The sequence below is a fragment of the Cryptomeria japonica genome, chromosome 6 (assembly GCF_030272615.1).
Source record: "Cryptomeria japonica chromosome 6, Sugi_1.0, whole genome shotgun sequence".
In the NCBI taxonomy this organism is placed as follows: domain Eukaryota; kingdom Viridiplantae; phylum Streptophyta; class Pinopsida; order Cupressales; family Cupressaceae; genus Cryptomeria; species Cryptomeria japonica.
In genome coordinates, this window is record NC_081410.1 from 29,473,907 (window position 1) to 29,490,102 (window position 16,196).

Consider the following 16,196-nt stretch of genomic DNA (forward strand, 5'->3'; position numbering starts at 1 on the left):
AATTGAGTACTGATAAAAGTGTATCCAAGTGATTGATACATTTCTTTATGGTGTTCTCAAAGAATGTGTTTTTCTCTTTGTCAACTCTCTCCTTAATGGTATCCTCATTCACCTTATCTATAATTACTACATTATTAGCAATGAATTTGGACAATGTGTCCAATTTCCCTAAAGAATCATTAATGTGATCTATCTTACAATTAGGTGCAATCATCTTTAGAATAGGTAAAGTGTTATCAATTACCTTAAATGCTAAGGCATTGCAATCAGTAATCCTCTTAATGGAATCCAAAAGAACCTCTATAATGTTAGTAGGTCTAAATTCACCTGTAGATGTGCTTGGTTCTGCTGTAGGTTCCTTTTGACCAATTACCTTCACTGCATCCTCTTTATTTTCATCAAATGCATCCATTTTACTTATATTTTCTTCCGGTGGATCTATCTGTGTTTGTACCTCTACCTTTAATGGCTTCTTAGTTTGATTAAGCTCTGCTATAACTACCAGTTTCTCAGATTCAACATGAACCTCTGCCTCAAATTGTTTCTCTATCTGTACCATTATCGGTTTGTCAGATTCTAGTGGCCCTATGCTAGGTGTCTTGTCCTTTGTTGGTTTCTCAGTCTTCGGTTGCTCTTCTTGAGCTGGTATCTCAGTGTTATGAGAATCAATAGTTTGTGCCAGTATCTCAAAGACCTTGTTCTCTTTGAGATCATCTGCCTTAACCTCTGTAGTTTCTTTGTCTACAATAATGTTTATATCCTGAGTATCTACACTCATGGTAAAAAGTATCTCAGACTCTAGGTTAGTATCATCATGAGTTATACCTTCAATAGCTATATTCGGTGGATTAGCTATATGTACTGATGATGAAGGTGTGTCCTGATCTAGTGGAGGGATGTTATCTATTATTTTTATAGAGGGTACACCACCTATTTTACCTTTTCCCTTGTCTTTCTGATATACCTCGAATGTCTTTTCTACTTTTGGTTTTCTTCTTTCCTCTTGCTTTTCCTTCTCTACAAAGAATATGTCCCATTTATCTGTAGTCTCATCTTCAATTTCCTTAACCCTTCCAGCCATCAGGCTCACTTGTCGGCGTCCACTAACAAATACTAACTGGTTAGCTTCAGAAATAAGCTCATCTATCTCTTCCCTAGAATTTACCGAATGTACAGCCAAGAGTGCTTCAACTTTCAACTTCTTGTCCAGTTCCATCACAAATAGCCTTTTAGCTTCCAATCTCATGTACAAATCATTAGGTAACTCATCAATCACTTCTATCAGAACTTTCTTGTAAATATCTAAATGTAGAATAATTCTTTATTCAATGGTTTTTTTGTCAGAATCATTGGAAGAATAATACCATTTATTTACATTTACCAGATTACCTTCCTGTGTAATCTCATTCAATAGATCATCTAGTGTGGGGGTAGCCGGTGTCTATTTCTTCTAAGGTGTAAGCTTCTTCTATGATGCCCTAACTACCTGTTGATTCTTCCTTAGTGTCCTTGTTTTCTTAGGAGGAGGAGAAGGTACCGGTGGGGTTTTCCTTTTCCTTTCCACTCTCTTAAACTCAAGATCCTTACCACTACCAGTATCAAAAGATGTTACAATGGGTGAAACATGTGCTTCCGGTTGTAGTCCTTCAAGCTCACTTGTTGATAAACCACCGATATTTGATTTCTTGGACCTTCTTGGAGGCATCTCTGATAAACTTTTCTCTTCTTTTTGTCCTCTTCTGCATAGATACATTACTCTCTATTGTTTTTGCATTACCGAAGAATTTCTCAGGTGGCTCCCTTGGTGCATCAAGTAGAGCTTTTGCATATGTTTCCAGAATAGGTAGGTCTACTTCATAACCCATCTCAGTAACCCAAATATTTATAGGGCTTACTGCTTCCATCCAAGTCTCATCTCGCTTAATGACAAAATAGATTTGCTTGTCATACTTATCAATTATGCTCTGTGCTAGTCTCTCTCTTTCTCTCATCTTAGTTTGAAATGATTTGAAGTAATTTGCAATGTTTTTATCATAGTCAGTGCCCATACTGGTGAAAGCTTCTTGTATTTGTTTTTCTACCGGGATGTCATAACCAAAATCTTTGTGACCTATGTTGGGTACCTCTTTGGTAAAGTATAGCATCATGCATACTAGTAGGTTTCCAAAATGGAAAGTGCCTTTCTTGTCTCCCTTAATCTTCTTTAAGTTATCAATCAGTTCATCTTTAAGCCATTCACACACATCAATCTTAGCATTATTGTTCACCATCTCATATGCACTATGAATACAAAGGCTAGAAACAGAATTTAGTCTATTTGCATGAGTTGCTTTGTATCCTAGTACCATACTTACATATTTCACATTTATATCCTTAGCATTATTCACTATAAGTGATTTGTTATCAGATGTGGCTTCGGTTAACTCCATAACTCCCTTGTTAGGTATTTTCTTGGTTTTATCAAGCCTACTACCAGTTGAAGGTAAACCAATAACTACCTTAATTGCTTCCTTGGTTATTTTGCAAACTGAATCTAACCATATGAACTCTCCATGGAATCTCCTGAATAAAAGTCTTACAACTTCGTTTGGAAATTTGGGAATGTTTAGAATCTCTAAAAAACCTAAGTGTTCCATAATCTTATGTTCAGGTTTGATCACACTATTTCCATAAGTAATAACCTTATTAAATATTTTCTTCAAATCCTCAATCCCTAGGTTTTCTATGTTGCAATGTATGTAAATTATAGGGTCTTTAGCAAATGCTACACCCTTCAGAATTTTCAAAAAATCTTTGAGAGAATCATCCTATTTTGAAATCTTGAGGATAATCTTAAATACGGGTCTAGGGCATTTGATGTTTTCTACAATGATAGGTTTTGCAATAAACTCAGGAACAGAAGATGAGGTTGCCTGAAATTTTGAATGACTGAAAAAACACTTCACAGCTTCACCTTAGAATGCCCTTACTTAGTTTTGCGCTCTCTGATTGTTTGAATGCTCTCAGTGAGTTCAAAAGGTTCTTTAAAACTGCATTAAATGCTTGTTGGTTAAGTGAAAACTTAACACACCTACTGGTAAAGAAGAAATATATCTTCTCACCATCAACCGAGGGTAGAATGCATGACTTTCAACTTGCTACAATACCATGTTGGCATTCTACACTCTTATGAGAATAGTTGATGTTGTCTTTGATGGCAACCAACCAAAAGGTACCGGCACCAGCAATAAACATCTACATACACTGACAGGAACTTCACCGACATCGGCAACAATGCATACCGACACTTAGGCCAACACGAAATAAACTATTGTTTATTGTATTTTAATGAAAATATCTTTTGTAAAAGCTGACATGGTACATTGTAATAGAATCATATATGTATGAGATCTTATAGGTCAATTTTATAGATGCAGATGGAAGAAAGTTATGATGTGTAGTAAGGCAGTTTTTGTATAAGGTGATATAGTTTATAGAAAAGGTTTTGGTTATTGACTGAGCTTAAACCAGTACTGACCCTGGCATAAGAGATGTTGTTTTAAAGCGGTACATTGTATTGGATTTTGATAATCCATTTTGTAGTCAGTGTGACTCTTTATTAAGCAGTTTGCTCTAGGCAGTTGGCCTCCCTGCCTATGTAGGCCCCTCATTGTAAGTAGTATTTATTCATTGGCCAGTGAGTATATATTGTGGGTCACAAACCCCACCGAGGTTTTTCTCACACCAGGTTTCCTCGTTAAATATCTTGTGTTATGGTGTGTTTTCTATGTTGTCTCTGTTATTCTTATTTGTTGCATTAATTCTTATTTACCAGTACATTGTTTTGGGATGCAATGTTTTAAAATAAGTGTAAATATTCTAAAAACTGGTTACACATTGATTCACCCCCTCCCCCTCTCAGTGTCCTTGGGACTGTCATTAATTCTAACAATTGGTGTTAGAGCCTGGTACTCTTTTTGCAAAAACCTAATAGCTTGAGGAAGATTCTGACACTGGTACAGATGTAGAACTTAAGAAAATAGTTGGAAGGAGCTCTTGAAGATTATGATGCAGAAAAATTGAAGAATATCAAACTTGAAGATTATCTAAGGACTACACAGGAATTCATAAAAGGACTTCAGGAGAACTTTGCAATAGCACAAAATAAAAGAAAAGAACTTCATGAGAAGATGTAGAATGATAATGATGAAAAAGAAACTCTTAGAGACATTACAAACAAGTTGAGACAAGAAAACAATAATATGAAAAATGAAATGCAAGATATGACTATGAGGTTATGTAAAGACATTGAAGACAGGAAGAAGAATGAATAAGACTTGGATAGGAGACTTAATGATGCTGGAAATAAAAATTTGAGACTTAGTCATGAAGATTATATTCTAAAGACAGATCTGATTCATATGCAACATGATAAAACTAAGCTTATGAGACAAGTTGGAATTCTGGAAAATGAGTTGGCTACTGCAAATGAGAACAAAGACAAATTCAAGAAAAGTTCAGAAAAGCTTGAATGACATGCTGAAAAATCAGAAGCCTAATGGAGATACAAATGGACTTGGATTTCAAGTTCGAGAAAGTTCTGGTAATGCAAACAATCAAGATCAGAACAAATCGGTAAGACAAAAAAATGCTTATAAATTTAATGGAAAGTGTTTTAATTACAACAAGTTTGGTCATAAAGAAAATCAGTGTAGGTTTATAAATAATTAGAATATGAACTCACCCACCAGTCAATGTTCCAAATGCAACAAAGTTGGTAATACTTTAGAAAATTACAGAATGAATGTGAAATGTTATGTTTGTGGAAGATATGGACATTTATCTAATCAATGTAGATCACAAACCAATCAAGGATATGGAAAGGCTATTCAGAGGAATAATATAACTTGTTATGCTTGTAACAAGATTGGACATATTGCAAAATTTTGTAGAAGCAAGAATGCACCAACAAACAATATGAGATATAGCTTGAAGGGAAAAGAGAAGGTAGAAGAAGTAAGGCAAGAATTTTCTAAACAGTGGATTAAGAAAAGAGATCAAAAATTTGATGAAACCATCTCTGCACCGGTAGAACAGAGTAACTCTCCACCGACAGGAGATTATTCATCTAACTGAGGAATAATCCTGTAGCGTCCTAAAATTGTGACACTTGCAATTTCGACTGCATTTGGGTCTTCACGATGGCGACGCAACACTGAACTTGAATGGAGACCCTGAAACCTATTTATGACATCAAAAACTGCATATTTTTGCACCTTGGCTTGATCCTTCCTTGCACCCTGCTGTCCCGAGAGGTGGGACCATGGCGCCCAGCGCCCTGGTCCCTGGCCCTATTTTGGGCCTGGTCTCTTTTGGGGCATCGGGTCTTTAAGTTTGAAAATTGGAAAATAATCTTCCCAAGTCGGCCTAAGGTCGGAAAAATCAATCTTTTAACCCTAATTGACAAGTATATAAACTACATTTCCTCTCCCATTTTGAGGAGGAAGGATATATGTGTACAAGAGGTGGAAGCGCTAAGCAAACATTCAAACATTCAAGCATTCAAGCATTCCTTCAAGCAATTGAGCATTCTAAGTCTCCATTCAAGGCCAAGTGTTGCATTCAAGACAAGGATTCAACCATTGAAGAGGAGATCACTTACAACATACAACCTATAACAACATTTACACCTTCGCATGTAAGAATACAAACATTCTTACAACAAGGTATCAGTACTTGTTTACATTACAAACATTTACATTTACAGCATTCTCATTTCTTGGTTAATTCCAAAACTAGGGTTTGACCTAAAGGCAAAACCCTAATCCCTAACCCCCCAATCGTCCTCTCTTTTCTGTGTGTAGGTTGCAGGTATGCGGCTGTAATTGAAGATCTGGAATCCTTGTGTAGAGACGAACAGATCCCCCTTCGTTTCACAGATTTTTCGGAGGACCGTGTGCACGTTGGGCGCCATCATCCCGTCAACTTTTGCTCAAATTTGTAGGACAGCATCATCTCGACATTTTACTACTAATTCCAGGTCCGCAGCTTCATCCCATGTTTCTATTTCTGTCTGCAAGCGAATCTTTCTTACTTTCACCTACACTCCTAGTTCAATCCTTCTATCTACATTCTTTAAAAAAGAGGGTAGCCTTGTTGTCTTAACCATTGAAACTCATTTAGAATCCAATCTTGCATTGTGTGGGATTGGATCTTATGAGCTTCAACCCCTCTTTTGAATCTAAAGTCTCACCTAAGTGAAAACCGTCAATCCTAGTGACCTCCTTTCTCCTTGGAGTGGGGGGAACACCTAGGGTTCGATTTTCCGCTTTAAATTTTGGTGAACCCGACGTGAGCATCCTAATTCTGATTATTCATGGTTAGATCTGAAAAATTGGATTCCTTAATTACATTTCCATGTTTGATCTTTTGCAAATTTTAGAGGTTAATTGCATAAAAACCCTAAATTTTCTTTTTAGTAATTGAGCTTGTGAAATGTTTAATTGTTAATACTTGTTTTAGATCTACCTTTCTATTGCAAATTGTCAATTCATATTTGTGCTTTAAGTCTAAAAATTAAGTGGTTAAGTGTCAAAACCCTAATTTTTAAAACCCTCTTGATTCAACCTTTGACCGACAATTTCACTGATCAAAACATCTCCAAATCGGCTGTAACTTTGGATTCTGCAACAAAATCATAATATCTTTCGTCCCTGAAAATTTGGAAAAAAGCTGCGAGGACCGTGTGCACTCCGAGCGCCATTTTCCCCAACATTTTTTTTGAAATTTCGGGAGCTAGATCTTACTGTATTTTTCTGCTAAAATCCAGAATCTTGGCTAATTTCATCAATTCTAACACTTTCAAAATTAAAGTCAAAGTTGGTCTAGTAATTGCTTGGATTAAGGCTTCTAATCATTCAAAAATTGTTGAAATTGAAATTTTGTGTCAAAATTGTGTTCTTACTATCCTAAATCTGAAAAGTGTGTTGGCATTCATTCAAAGTTTCAGTGCTTTATTCAAATTTTTGCAAATTGTGACTTTTGAAATTAAGTGTTTAATTGCAAGAACTTTAATTTCCGCTTTCAAAATTGAATTTTGCATGAAATTGAGTCAACTTTTAAATTTCAAATCTTCCATTGCTCTTAGTATTCCCTCTAAAATCATAAAATTCAAAATTTCAGTTTCCCTCTCTTTTTCAAAATTCAAATTGTGCATTTTTCAACAATCTTGGTAGGATTCAATTTTGAGATTGCAACTTTAATTTGGCCTATCTACAGATCGTAAAATCACTCAATTTTTTTAGATTAGCTTTAAAATCATCATAACTCTCATCCCTGAAAATTTCAAAAAAAGTTGTGACGACCGTGTGCACTCCGTTCGCCACGGTCCTTGACATTTTTTTTGAAATTTTGGGAGATTGTCGTGATTGCATTTAATAGCTTAAATCTAGGAGATTGGCTGATTTTATTGAAATTTGCTACCTCTAAATTAGAAAATAAATTCAAAATCTTCTCTCTCTCTCTAGTGCATGAGTTTTACAACAATAAGCCCTACTTACACTATTCCCGTTAGACGAAGCCTTAGAATTAAGTCTTTCCAAGGTTTAATTACCGAGGAGATGGAACCTAATTTGAATGGCCTTTTTAACGAGGACACGGGTAATTCCTTTAATCCTCCTGATAATGAAGAAGCTCTCCATGAGGTTTCTGTAGAACAACTTTCGAAATTGGATAACCAATTTGATGATTTTCAGAAATGGATGTCTCAAGAATACCCCGATAGTCAAGCTATTTCATTAATTGAGGGTCTAAAACGTATGGTTCAAAGTGATAAGAATGGAATTGATATTTTGCGTAGTATTGCACACATTGTGGATTCGAATGTGATGCCTATGAAGAGTTGTGCTGAAATTTTAGGTTATACACAACCTCCTACTCAAGTCAATCATTCTATTCCTTTGACAACTTCTATTACTAGTATACCTACTTTTACATCAAACATAATGACCACTTCAATACAAGACATTCCACCTATGATCACTAGTTATGGGGGCAATCCTTTTCCTTCAATTAACCCTCTTCCTTCATTCAATCTGACTTCTTCATTCATTCCTTCAATGAGTGTCCCTATTACATCTTCACAGATGAACATGGTGCAAGGGGACAATTCATTCAACCATTCCATTCCTCCTTGTAGTGCTCCTCTTTTCCAATCATCTCCTATGACTAACCATCATAGTGTCTCACCACCTTACTCTCAATCAATACCTTCTTTCAATAACACAATACCTCCATCACAATCTAACATGTCTAATATGAACTCTTCGACTGAAGTGACCATTAACAATCTTGCGCAAATAGTCTCTTCTTTACAGCAACAAATTGCCTCTATGAATCAATCTAAGTTTAGTGTGCCCACATTTGATGTTGCGAGCCCACTTTCTCTTGACATTGTTCAAGCTATCCCTCCTAAGCATGTTAAAATCCCGCAGTTTGAGCTTTATAATGGTAAAGGTGATCCTCTAACACATGTTAAGACCTTTCAAACTATATGTACCGATTTTGCTCATGACCAAAGGTTGCTTGCAAAATTGTTTACCAGAACATTAAGAGATAAGCCCCTACAATGGTATTTCTCATTGCCTTCCTATTCTATTACTTCTTTCCAACAACTTGCAAATGCTTTTATTCAACAATTTCAAAACAATATAGGTCCTAAAGTTACTTTGATTGATTGAATGCATTGTAAACAAGGTGTTAAAGAAAAAGTGACTGATTTCATTGGTAGATATAAGCATTTGTGTGCTCAAATTTCTTTTCCAGTACCTGACAATGATATTCAAAGAATCTTTATTTCTAATTTACAAAAAGATATTAGAGAAAAACTTTTGTTTTCTGAGTTTACTTCTTTCCAACAGTTGTGTGCAACTCTTCACAATTATCAACTGACTGTGAGTCAAATGGAACAAGCAAATCTTATGGCTCTGAGTGATAAGGGTGATAGTAGTCAACAACCATTTGGGAAGTTTAAACCAAACAGAGACTTCGTTAAGTTCAATGAAAACATCATCAACAACAATGTGAATGTGGCATTAGGTGTGCCTCCTATTTCTAAGTTTTTCAAGAAAGAAAGAAAGTTTACTCCTTTGAATGAATCATTGCATAGTATTATGAATAAGTTATTGGAACAAAATGTGTTTACTCTCCCTCCTATAAAGCAAATAGATCCTGCAAAGATTAATTCACCCTATTTTGATAACAAATCCTTTTGTCAATTTCATCGTCAACCTGGGCATGATACTGAAAAATGTTTTGCTTTAAAGGGTAAAATTCAAGATTTGATTGATAATAATACTATCTCTGTTTCTGGTGTAAATGATAAAGGTAACACATCTGTAGCTCCTCCTAACCAAAATCTTAAGATTTTTACTGATCCATTACCTTCTCATACCTCTAATGTGATTGAGACTAATGATTCCTCTTTCTTGCCTGATGGTCTTTTGTCTATGACTCTGAATGTGATTAACTTTGTAGAGTAGCAGAAAATCCCTAAAGAACCTTCCATCACATTTGATTCCAGTGAAATTATCAGGGCACCTGATGGTCCTTTATATATAGTTGCAAAAGTCAAGAATACACCTTGCCGTGGAGTGCTTATTGATCCTTCTTGCATGGTTAATGTTATTACTGAAGAATTTCTTTTTACTTTGCAATTGAATCAAGTGATCTTTGATAAAACAAATGTGGTTGTGAAATTATTTGATGCATTTTCTTCTCCTACAATTGGTTCTATTACATTACCTATTGAGGTCCATAACAAATCCCTTGATGTGAACTTTGCTATTATTCCTTCATCCGAACAATTTCGTGTGAAGCTAGGCTATCCTTGGCTATCTTCCATGAAAGCTATTGCTTCTCCTATTCACAAGTGTTTGAAATTTCCCCATAATGGTGAAGTTGTTACTGTCAATCATAGTCTCTTTAAACCAGCTGAAAGAACTTCTAGCGTTCCTATTGATTATTTTTGGCCTAAACAATTCCAATCTCTTCCACCGCGAAGTGATCATCTTTTCAAATCTTATCAAAAGTGGAAAAAAGATATGATCCTATCTCTAAGTGAACCTAGAACACCCAAACTTGATATTCCTATTGTTCTTGAGAAGGAAGTTCTTCCTATGAAAGATAAAACTAATGTCTTTCCTCAAGAAGATTCCCAACCCATTCCTATGGATGTGAATATGTCTATGTCTAATAAACTTTCTAAAAGTAGACCTATACCTCCTCTTCATGATGGACTTGGTCTCCTTCCTAAACCAAATATTCCTCCTTTATATGGAGCAGTTCCTCCTCCTTCCTTTTATAGAGAGAAGAGACCTTCCTCTTCTCCTATTATCCAACCTAAGAGACCACAACCTAAACACCCAAGTGATAAGGATGAGAACATTCCTCCTCCTCAATCTTCTCAACTTCCTACTAAGACTAGATGAAATCATTCTGCGTGTGAACACCAACGAAAGCATCGTGTTAGAGCTCGTGTAGCTGCTTCTCAAACTTTGCAATCCCCAAAAACACCTTCATCTAGTATTATTCCATTTTCTCCTCAGCCGAAAATTGAGCCAAAATCTCCTAAACATAAGACGCATGATGGTTTTGATCCTGTGCAAGTTAAAGATCCTATTGTTATAAATCTTGATGATGATATAGATGAAAATGTTATTCATGATGAAAATGTTACTTCTCTTGCTTCTGATAGTGAATATGAATATGTTGATATTGATAACCATTTATCTAACAAATTTTCTAAAGCACTTAGCCTAGCTCCTAGACAAGAAAAACGTGGCTTGGAACATGAACATAGCCCTTGTTTGGATCTTGTGATAGCTCCATCTGCTGTGTTGGATGTTCCTCCTCTAGCGTGTTCCCTGCCTTCCCAAAATATTGATCAGCAAGATCGGGGGGTGGATGACATGCTACACTAGTTTCATTAGCATAGCAGACTCTCTCCTCCTCTCTATCTTTTGTTACTTCTTCTATGTGTCATTCTCATTCTTCTATTTGTTGTCCTTAATGTTGTCTACTTGAGGACGATGCAAAGCATTGAGATATCTTTGGTCTCTCTCATGTTGACTCAAAAGACACATGTGTTCCCTTCTTCTAGGTGACCTTCCTTGATTGGGGAATGAAGAACAATTATGCATACATACATATGATATACATATAGCATACTGACCCCAAGGAAAGCGAAGTCACCTCATGCTTTGTGTTTTGTGTCTATTATCCTTGGGTTTATCTCACACTTGGGGGCTAAATCTTTGTGATAACGTGCTCCTTTCCCTTATCATTTCTTATGTGTATCACTACCTTAAAGAAATCACCCCCGATGAGGCGTGTGCGATCACTTTAATGTAGGGGGGCATACACCCCATCCATATCCCTTCAGGGTACTTGAAAACTTCTTGGCGAACTTAGCTTTGCCTTGGAAATTTTTGGTATTTTTCTTGCATGACTCATAGTGAGGGAACCTTACTACTGACAGTCATGGTCCTCCCTCATGATCTTCCCTTTTACTTTGTCAATTGAAGTCGTAAGATCCTTAGTCCACTAGGGGCTTGGTGTATCTTGCCTCCTTGACATGGTGAAAGTCTTTCAATGTTGTTTTCTTGTACTTTACCAGAAGTATGGGCGTACCCTTATACTCCCGCTAAAGTGGGGGCTAAATGTAGCGTCCTAAAATTGTGACACTTGCAATTTCGATTGCATTTGGGTCTTCACGATGGTGACGCAACACTGAACCTGAATGGAGACCCCGAAACCTATTTACGACATCAAAAACTGCATATTTTTGCACCTTGGCCTAATCCTTCCTTGCACACTACTGTCCCGGGAGGTGGGACCATGGTGCCTAGTGCCCTAGTCCTTCAGGACCATGGCGCCTAGTGCCCTGGTCCCTCAGGACCATGGCGCCCAGCGCCCTGGTCCCTGGCCCTATTTTGGGCCCGGTCTCTTTTGGGGCATCGGGTCTTTAAGTTTGCAAATTGGAAAATAATCTTCCCAAGTCGGCCTAAGGTTAGAAAAATCAGTCTTTTAACCCTAATTGACAAGTATATAAACTACATTTCCTCTCCCATTTTGAGGAGGAAGGATATAGGTGTACAAGAGGAGAAAGCGCTAAGCAAACATTCAAACATTCAAGCATTCAAGTATTCCTTCAAGCAATTGAGCATTCTAAGTCTCCATTCAAGGCCAAGTGTTGCATTCAAGACAAGGATTCAACCATTGAAGAGGAGATCACTTACAACATACAACCTATAACAACATTTACACCTTCGCATGTAAGAATACAAACATTCTTACAACAAGGTATCAGTACTTGTTTACATTACAAACATTTACATTTACAACATTCTCATTTCTTGGTTAATTCCAAAACCGGGGTTTGACCTAAAGGCAAACCCCTAATCCCTAACCCCCCAATCATCCTCTCTTTTCTATGTGTAGGTTGCAGGTATGCAACTGTAATTGAAGATCTGGAATCCTTGTGCAAAGATGAACAGATCCCCCTTCGTTTCGCGGATTTTTTGGAGGATCGTGTGCACGCCGGGCACCATCGTCTCGTCAACTTTTTCTCAAATTTGTAGGACAGCATTGTCTCGACATTTTACTGCTAATTCCAGGTCTACAACTTCATCCCATGTTTCTATTTCTGTCTGCAAGCGAATATTTCTTACTTTCACCTACACTCCTAGTTCAATCCTTCTATCTACATTCTTTACAAAAGAGGGTAGCCTTCCTGTCTTAACCCTTGAAACTCATTTAGAATCCAATCTTTCATTGTGTGGATTGGATCTTGTGAGCTTCAACCCCTCTTTTGAATGTAAAGTCTCTCCTAAGTGAAAACCGTCAATCCTAGTGACCTCCTTTCTCCTTGGAGTGGGGGGAACACCTAGGGTTTGATTTTCCGCTTTACAAATCCCTTGGGGGTATGGAAATGAATTCAAAAACATGCATTCTACCCTCGGTTAATGGTGAGAAGATACATTTCTTCTTTACCGGAATGTGTGTTAAGTTTGCACTTAACCGACGAGCATTTAATGATGTTTTAAAGAACATTTTGGCTATAAAGCACTAGGAAACCCTCATTTCAAACTCACCGAGCATTCAAACCTTCTATGAGTGCGAAATCAAGCAAAGGCATTCAAGGCAAATCTGAGAAGTGTTTTTCAAGAATTCAGCAAGCATACGGATAAGAGGTATTTTTCATAATGGCTGCTTCATCTTCTATTCCTAAATTTATTCCAAACCCTACCATTGTGGAGAATATGAAATGCCCTAGGCCCGTATTCAAAATAATTCCTGATATTGTGAAGCAAGATGACTATGTAGGATTTTTCTTAAAATACCTAAGGGAGTAGCATTTGCAGAAGACCCTAAGATTTACGTACATTGCAATATAGAAGAGTTAGGATCTGAGGAGTTAATGAAATTTTTTAACAAGGTCATTTGTGATGAACATGGAATTGCTAAACCCAAACATAAGATTATGGAAACTTTAGGTTTTGTGGAGATACTGAATATCCCTCAATTTTCAGAGGAAGTGGTTAGGATTGTATTGAGTAGAGCACATGGAGAATTCTTATGGTTGGATTCTATTTGTAAGATAACCCGACAAGCAATTAGGGTAGTTACAGGTTTACCCTAAACTAGTAGTAGACCTGATAAGACAAAGAAGAATCCCAACAAAATGGTGATGAGCCTAATCAGAGCAACATCTAACAATAGATCACTTAGAGTAAATGACATTAAGGACATCAATGTGAGATATGTAAGTATGGTTCTTGGATACAAAGCCACACATGCTAACAAACTCAATTCTATTTCCAGTCTTTGTATTTACAGTGCACATGAAATGATAAACAACAATGCTAAGATAGATGTGTGTGAATGGTTAAATATGAGCTTATTGACAACTTGAAAAAGATTAAGGGAGATAAGAAAGGTACTTTCTACTTTGGAAACCTTATGGTATGTTTGATGTTATATTTTACCAAAGAGATCCCCGGTACAGGACCCAAAGACTTTGATTATGATATACCAATAGGAAAACAACTACATGAAGATTTTAGTAGCATGGGAACTGATAGAGATAATAACATAACTGATTACTCTAAAACTTTCCAATCTAAGATGAGAGCTAGGGAAAGGATTCCTTAGAGCATAATTGAGAAATATGACAAGAAAATCTGTTTTATCATTTAAACAGATGAAACCTGGATGGAAGAAGTAAGCCCTAGAACTATTTGGGTTACTGAAATGGGTTATGAGGTTGATCTACATGTTCTGGAAACATATGCAAAATCACTACTTGAAGCACCAAGAGAACCATCTGAAGAAATATTTGGAAGTGCTAAAACCATAGAGAGTAAAGTATCAATTGAGAAAAATAAGAAGAGAAGAGAAAAATACATTAGGGATGCATCCAAGAAAGTAAAGGAAATCAAAGATAATGTCATAAATCTTAGTGGTTTATCGGCTAGTGAGCTTGAAGGACTTCAACCAGAGGCACATATTTCACTGGTTGACACATCTTCTGATAATGATAGTAGTAAGGCTGCTGAGTTCAAAAGAGTGGAAAGGAAGAGAAAACCCTCACTGGTACCCTCTCCTTCTCCTAAGAAAACAAGAACATTAAGGAAGAAGCAACAGGCGGTTAGGGAACCAAAGAAGAAACTCACACCTAAGAAGAAAAAGAGACCGGAAAACCCCACATTGAATGACTTACTTAATGAAATAACAGAGAATGGTAATTTGTCTAATGTGATCAAATGGCATACTTATTCAAATGATACTGACAAAAACACTATTGAAGAAAGCATTATTCTTCATTTAGACATTTATAAGAAATTTTTGATTGAAGTTGTTGAGGAGATACCAAATGATCTCTACATGAGACTAGAAGCTAAAAGGCTATTAGTGATGGAATTAGATGAGAAATTCAAGGTTGAAGCACTCTTGGCAGTTCACTCGGTTAACTCCAAAGAAGAAATTGATGAACTTATTTATAAGGCTAACTGATCAATATTTGCTAGTGGACACCGGCAAGTGAACCTAATGGCTGGTAAAGTGAAAGAAATTGTAGAAGAAATAGCGGATAAATGGGATATATTCTTTGTGGAGAAAGAAAAGAAAGAAGAAAATAACAGACCTAAAAAGGCATTCAAATTATATCAGAAAGACAAGGACAAGGGTAAAGGCAAAATTGGTGGAGTTCCAAACATTAAGATTATTGACAATCTTTCAACGCCACCTTTGGATACACCACCGGTACACTTAGAAGATCCACTGGTTATTGATACTGAAGGAATAAGACATGATGATACTAATCCTAAATCAGAGATACTTTTTACAATGAATGTAGATACTCAAGAAGTAAACATTATTGTGGATAAGGATAACTTAGAGGTTAAGGCAGACAATGTTGACAATAGCAACATGGCAGAGAAACCAGTACAAACTATTGAAACTAAGACATCAACACAAACAGAGCAACCATCATAGACTGAAAAACCTATTGAAGATAAAGGTACTAGCACAGGGCCACCAAAGACAAAAAAATAGGTAGAGAAACAAACTGAGGCAGAGGTACACACAAAGACAGAGAAACTGGTAGAAACAAAAGTTCATGTTGAGACTAAAAAAATGGCAGTTACAGAGACACTGAAATCGTCTGAGAAACATTTAAAGGTTGAGATGCAAACAAAATAGACACATCTGATGGAAGAAAAGAGGTAATAAAGATAATTGGTCAAACATCCGACACATCTACAGGTGAATTCAGACCTACCAATGTTATAGAGGTACTTTTGGATTCAATCAAGAAGATAACAGATTGCAATAAATTGGCCTACAAGGAAATTGACAATACTTTACCTATTCTTAAATTGATAGCAACAAATTGTAACATAGATCATTTTAAGGATTCTTTATGTAAATTGGACACATTGTCCAAATTTATTGTTGATAATGTAATAACTATTGACAAGGTGAATGAGGACACAATTAAGGAGAGAGTTGAAAAAGAGAAAAATAAATTCTTTTTGGACACTATAAAGAAGTGTACAAATCATGTAAATATATTATTATCAGTACTTAACTCTACAATTTTGGAGTACAAGGAGCTATATAGGGAAACATGCAAACCTCACCTTTTGATAGAGGAC